This window comes from Sebastes umbrosus, chromosome 13 (assembly GCF_015220745.1).
Source record: "Sebastes umbrosus isolate fSebUmb1 chromosome 13, fSebUmb1.pri, whole genome shotgun sequence".
NCBI classification, from domain to species: Eukaryota; Metazoa; Chordata; class Actinopteri; order Perciformes; family Sebastidae; genus Sebastes; species Sebastes umbrosus.
Genome location: NC_051281.1, coordinates 18,796,238 through 18,803,246, shown reverse-complemented (window position 1 = coordinate 18,803,246; position 7,009 = coordinate 18,796,238).

The window sequence follows — 7,009 nt, the reverse complement described above, 5'->3', positions numbered from 1 at the left end:
TTCTGTGTGATATAATATTCCAGCTATATATAAGCTGTTACATCATTGATCTACAATGCAAATCAAGCCCAAGACCTTTTCTAGCAATGTCCTTCAGTCAGATCCTATAGAAATCCTGTGTAGAAAGCCCCCTTTTCCCTCAAGTACTGAAATATTAATGTTCAAAGGTTGTTATATGATTTAAGTATTTCAGGATTAAAAACCACCATTTGTGTGCATGCTCCAGCGAGGAGTAATTTAAGAGTGATTATGAAGTCTGAGGCAGTGAACACCGCGGCATACTGAATTTTGAATAGAAAGGAGAGGATGAATGAATTTCTCCCCTCTGCAAGCCATCAATTATATATAACTTCATCCCCTCGGAGGAAGTCTACCTGTTTAAATAGATGCTGTGATTATTTGACACCCCGGGGCTTTTTATATGTGTGTGTGTGTATGTGTGCGTGTGCGTGTGTGTGTGTGTGTGTGTGTGTGTGTGAGTGTGTTCTGTTTTTCATTCTACCTGCATTGATGTTGAATAACAAGCAGTGAAAAACCAGCTGAATTTTTTCTGTTGTTAACGATGGTCACATGCATATAACTGTTGGCAGATAATTTGTATATTTTTCCATATTGTCCCACTTATTCCATGACCTTTGTTTGCCTCCCTGTTTTACCGGCAGAAAGGAAGTTGTGTGAAAGAAGAAGAGTATTTTTTGTGCTTCCCATTGGAGGTTGCAAAACAAAACATCAGCCGTGAAACAAGCAACAATTCAACAATTACCAACTTAATTTAGCATGTTGGTGTGAAACAAAACTGTTAACCACTTAAGGCTGGCCGACACTAAAAGATTTTCCGAACCTTAACAGATTTTGAAAATTTGAGAAACCCCACACATAACACGTTATGTTTAATTTAACAGTTTTGCTCCTTTAGTGTGTGGAGAGCAACGATTTGACCAAAACAGCACACCACACACTAACAGATTCATTCATGAACAAGAATGAAAATATTTGCAAAATTTCTTGCAATCATATGTGATTTTAGTGTAAACAAACATGGCGGGCGACAGCAGGAAGAGTAGCAATGTTCGTTTTTGCACTACTTTGTACTGAAAATTCACAAAGGATGGATGGATGAAGTCATGGAGACACGTTAAATAAACAATTTGTTGCCTCAAATTAGCAAGTTGGTCCTCCATTTCTGAGTCCATCTTATTACTTTATGCTTCGCGTTTTGCATCAGCTCATGCATTAGCCGCAGCCGCCATGACGGTGTCCTCGGGGTTCCCCATGCACAACAGGAGATCCAATAGTGAATATTGAACATGTTTGATATTTACTATTTGAAATCGGTTCAGCCACGGACTTTCAAGCCGATCGGGGGATGTAAAAAACACTCTTAACACACCTCAGGAATATCTTTAAAGATAAACTTTAGAACCATCCAAAAAATCAGGGCATTACTGACGATTGTCGGTCGGCTTGATTCTCATGAAGTGTGTACCCGGCATTAGCATAATTTCCAGGTTAAATAACCCAGATGCAAAACGTTAGCCTATACTTCAAGGGGATATCTGCAGATTTTACACATCAAAGTCTGTTTATAGGTCTTGGGGGAGTACTGATGCATAAGTGAAAAAGTTGTATCAAGCCTTTTGTTGCTCCAGAGAGAGCTGTGTGCAGTCTGGTAAATTGCCTCGGGTGATGTCACTTGAGTCAGTTGGGGCTGAAGACTACAAGTTGGAACATGGAGTTGGAAAGATATGAGCTGTAGCCAGCTCCTCATCTTTGCTTGAGGCTAGCGGCTCGAGGCTGCATTAACTGCTACTAACATAACACACCAGAAGCTCTGACCGAACTAGTGCATTGCTAAGTCTGTGGATACTCTTTTAACATACTTGCAAAGCATTCACTGACAATGTATTTTGTTTGTTTTCCCTCCCACGTCCACTATCACAAAACCCACTCATAGCAACTACAGCATGATTACTATTTCACTGTTTTGTTTAGAGACATAAAGCACATGATTGAGGTAAGGGACAGATTGTTGTCTTGGCTACTTCTTGAAAAAGGCAAATGTGACTTGAGGCGTGAGAAACAGGTTACATTAACATTTAACTGAAACCACATCTTGCCTATACACTTAACCACGCGCGCAGCTCAGGAGCCTGTAACCCGGTCTCTGGTGTCCTGCGCTTTGTACGTGTCCACCAAAACGTATTTGTCAGAAGCAATACACATAACGTCTGCAAGTCAGGGTTGCAAATAGCAACACAATAACCTTTTTTACATTTGAAGTTGAATTGAGATCAATTGAAAGCAACTATTGATTGATATCAACAGTAGATTTTAGGACTGTCAATCAATTAAAATATTTAATTGTGATTAATGAGCATGATTGTCAATAGTTATTCATGATTAATTGCAAATTTATCACAGATTTTTTTATCTGTTCAAAATGTACCATAAAGGAAGATTAATTAAATACTCTTATCAACATGGGAGTGGGCAAATATGCTTGGTATATACAAATATACTATATATATATATTATTGGAAATCAATTAACAACATAAAACAATGACAAATACCGTCCAGAAACCCTCACAGGTACTGCATTTAGCATAACAAATATGCTCAAATCATAACATGGCAAACTGCAGCCCAACAGGCAACAACAGCTGTCAGTGTGTCAGTGTGCTGACTTGACTATGACTTGCCCCAAACTGCATGTGATTATCATAAAGTGGGCATGTCTGTAAAGGGGAGACTCGTGGATACCCATAGGACCCATTTTCATTCACATATCTTGAGGTCAGAGGTCAAGGGACCCCTTTGAAAATGGCCATGATTTCCTCGCCAGAATTTATCTTAAGTTTGTTGTTTAACCTCCTTTGCAACAAGCTAGTATGACATGATTGGTAGCAATGGATTCTTTAGGTTTTTTAGTTTCATTTGGTCCAGTATCTTTACTCGAGCTTTAAAACTGAGCCTGCTACAACCTAAAAATCGCAAGTTGCGTTAAAGAAATTAGTGGCGTTAAAACGGATTTGCAGTAAAGTGTTATTATCGCGTTAACTTTGACAGCTTTAGTAGATCTATCTGTTTCTAACTCCCTGATACAGACTTTAATGTATGACTTTAAATATATCAAGAAAAAAATGCAAACAGAATATTTCTAAAAGCAGCTTGACTGACATGTAATGCAAAAGCTGATAGATGGTTCATCATGTCGTCCGCTCTTTCAGTTTTTGCCATCTGTTTAGCTTTCCTCTTATTCTATGCCTGTGCCCATTATGCACATAGACATGCACACACACACACACACGCACACACACTTAAGCACATACAGATATGTGTGAAATATTAAACGCCGGCTCAGAAAAGGACACACATTAACTGCGGATCTGCTTTCACCATGTTCTGCAAGCAGCTGGGAGAAGATGAATACTTAATCAGACAAACTGTTTAATAATCTCTCCTCTTGCTGCAACGTCCGACAAACAATACATATTCCCTCTCCAAGCCGTCTCTGCTGCCACTGATTTAAATTCATGCACTGTGCACGCACATACGAGCGAATCATACAGTATTCAGGATGGAGAACAGAGGTATTAGCTCCTCTGATGTCTCTCTATGTTCTGCCGGGGGTTTTCCGAGAGGCATCTCAAATATTCACAAACATCCATCAATGCCTGAAAGGGTCAGAGACTCGCCGCGGTCACGCAGAATCACACACACACAGAACGCATGCAGCATACACATTCAATTAGTTTCTTTTTGGCTCCTGGAGTTTTCTTTAATCACGTTTTTTTCTATTCATCTCTTTCTCTGCGGCCTGCAGAAGAAGTGTGATTCAGAGGCAGCCAGTGTGTAAGTGTGTGTATGTGTGTGGGTGTGGGTGTGCATGTGTGTGTGTGTACACCTAAGGGGGTTCTTGACGAGGAATGTGTTCTTGATTCCGTGTGAGATAGCAACATATATGTGTGTGTTTGACAGTTTGGGGTTAAAGGTTGAGGCTTCCTGTGGTAGGTGTGTGTGGGAGGGCCCTGCAGAATCTGATAATATGATCACGCCTAAAGACTCCTGTTTCACTCTGTAGTGCTCACAATATTGCTCTGCCCTAATGATTTCCCAGTTGCAAAAATCGAAGAGCAGGATGGAGGGATGGCGGACGCAATCAAAGTAGCTAATCGTGATTGTGTTGAGACAGACGACTTGGAGAGGGTTTCTTTACATTAATGGAAACAAATGAGCTGCTGCTGAAGGGAGCAATGAAAAAACATAGAAGAAGGTGCGCACACTGGGGCTCCTTTTAAGTGCAATTTATTGGCACGTGTTAGTTAGTGACGTTTCGAGCACAAGCTCTTCTTCAGACTTAATAAATCTGCACAGAGACGGCATCTTAAAAGGTCCACATAATGGACGAATTGTGCTAATTGTGCTAAATGTGCTAATTATGGGGACATGGATATGCATTTTTGTATATATATTGTTGTATATTGTGTATATATGTATATTCGAGCACAAGCTCATCTTAAAAGGTAAACGCTCTGGTCACATGATACCGCCAGTGACCCAAGTATCCCACATATAATCAAGCGTAATGTATATTAAGAAAAACACAGATATACATAATATACTACAATATATACAAAAATGCATATCCATGTCCACATAATTAGCACATTTAGCACAATTCGTCCATAATGTGGACCTTTTAAGATGGCGTCTCTGTGCAGATCTATTAAGTCTTGTGCTCGAAACGTTACTAACTATGTGCCAATAAATTGCACTTAAAGGGAGCTACAGCGTGCGGACCTTCTTCTACTGGTCCAGCGCCATCGGTCTACTGCGCTTTTGGTTGTGCGCGACCACTTTACATTGTTTGATGCTGAAGGGATTCATATGTTGTTGTTTAAAAGCATTGTTCTCTTTTGTTGCTCGTTAGCCGGGCCTCTTCTCACTCAGTCTCCGGTGAATATGGCCAAGGGCACCCGCTGACTGCCATTACCGAAGACCACATTCATTAACCCGGCATTTGAACAAAAGAAAATCCTTCAGCGCGTGCGCACACACACACACACACACACACACACGTTTGCATATACAACAAACACAATACACTCAACAGGGCACACAGAGTGGGAGGGAGCATGTGTGCAAACCAGCACTGGCATTGCATCAGACGTGTAACATCTAAATTAAAAGCAGCACTGATGCCCCTTCACACACGCACACACACACCCACACACGCACCCACGCACACACACACACACACACACACACACACAAGACACACATTTCTCTCCCAAAAGTCAAATAAATTGAAGAAGCTTGCTTTTTCCCCTTCTGGCAGCCCTCTGCAGACCTTTTGTCAACCTGTGCCCTTTAAATAGATCTTCAGCCTATAATCAAATGCTGCTCCATCAGTCCTGTATAAAGAGAGAGAGAGAGAGAGAGAGAGAGAGAGAGAGAGAGAGAGAGAGAGAGAGAGAACTTGCAGTATGGTAACATTTTATAATACATTATAGGATTTATGAATCAAGTGCAAAAAACACTTACTGGTTCTTACTTGTATTTAAATGTAGGTAGGCTACAGTGGAAGAAAACAAGACTATGGGGAACAGTAAGGCATTTTAGAGAAAAGTAGAAATAAATTAGATTATATGAAAGATTTTTTTAGGTGTACACAACACTTGCTTTACATACTGTATGCTGACCTACTGTTTTGCTGATGTGAAGAGTAGTAGGAAGTCAGAAAAAGATGATTACAGCAGCCCCTGCTAGTGTATAGTACTGTTCAACTAAAGCACTTCCTCACCATTCACTGCTTTAAATCCTTCTCAGCTTTTTACTTTTTATTCACCTCTGCCACCGCGTCCCTCTCCCCATACATAATCAACTCTGCTTTGAAAAGCCGGCCGGAAATGCACGGCCTGGCCTTTTTTTAATGCTATACTTAGCACTTCCCGACAATCAAAATGACAATCTGAATAGAAGATCAAACCTGATCAAAGCCAGAGAGCATGAGCGACATGCTTGTGAAAATACTATAACTGATTTATCTATCGTTAATCACAGGCCACCTTTCTGCCTCTGACACCTTTGTGAAGTGTGAGTTTCCTGTTCCTGTTTGACATTTGAGTCTGTGGAGTGTGCTTGTAGGCAGAAATAAAGGAAATGGTAGTCATCTTGTGTAGTGGCAGAGCCTTTGCGTAAGTGGGTGGTGAATATATACGTGGACATGGGTATTATTGCATGTCAGCTAAGCTACAGCCAACTGTAACATCATCATCTAGATATGCTCTTATTTGTTAAAACAGATGAATCCGGATGGGATCTCCAGGTTAACAGTGTTTCAAGTGAATTAGTTATTCGTTAGAATGTACAGTATGTATGTATCTATGTCTGAATGTATGTATGTATGTACAGTATGTATGCATGTATGTCTGTATGTATGTATGTACAGTATGTATGTATGTATCTATGTCTGTATGTATGTATGTATGTATGTATGTATCTATGTCTGTCTGTCTGTATGTATGTATGTATGTATGTACAGTATTTATGTATTTATGTATATATGCATGTATGTATGTATGTATGTCCTTATGTATGTGTGTATGTATGTATGTACAGTTTTTATGTATATATGTATGTATGTATGTATGCATGTATGCATGTATGTATGTATGTATGTATGTCCTTATGTATGTGTGTATGTATGTATGTACAGTTTTTATGTATATATGTATGTATGTATGTATGCATGTATGCATGTATGTATGTATGTATGTATGTACAGTAGTTTTGTATATATGTATGTATGTATGTATGTATGTATGTACAGTAGTTTTGTATATATGTATGTATGTATGCATGTATGCATGTATGTATGTACAGTAGTTTTGTATATATGTACGTATGTATGCATGTATGTATGCATGTATGTATGTACGTATATATGTATGTATGTATGTATGTATGTACTTATCTATGTATTTATCTATGTATGTATTTATGGA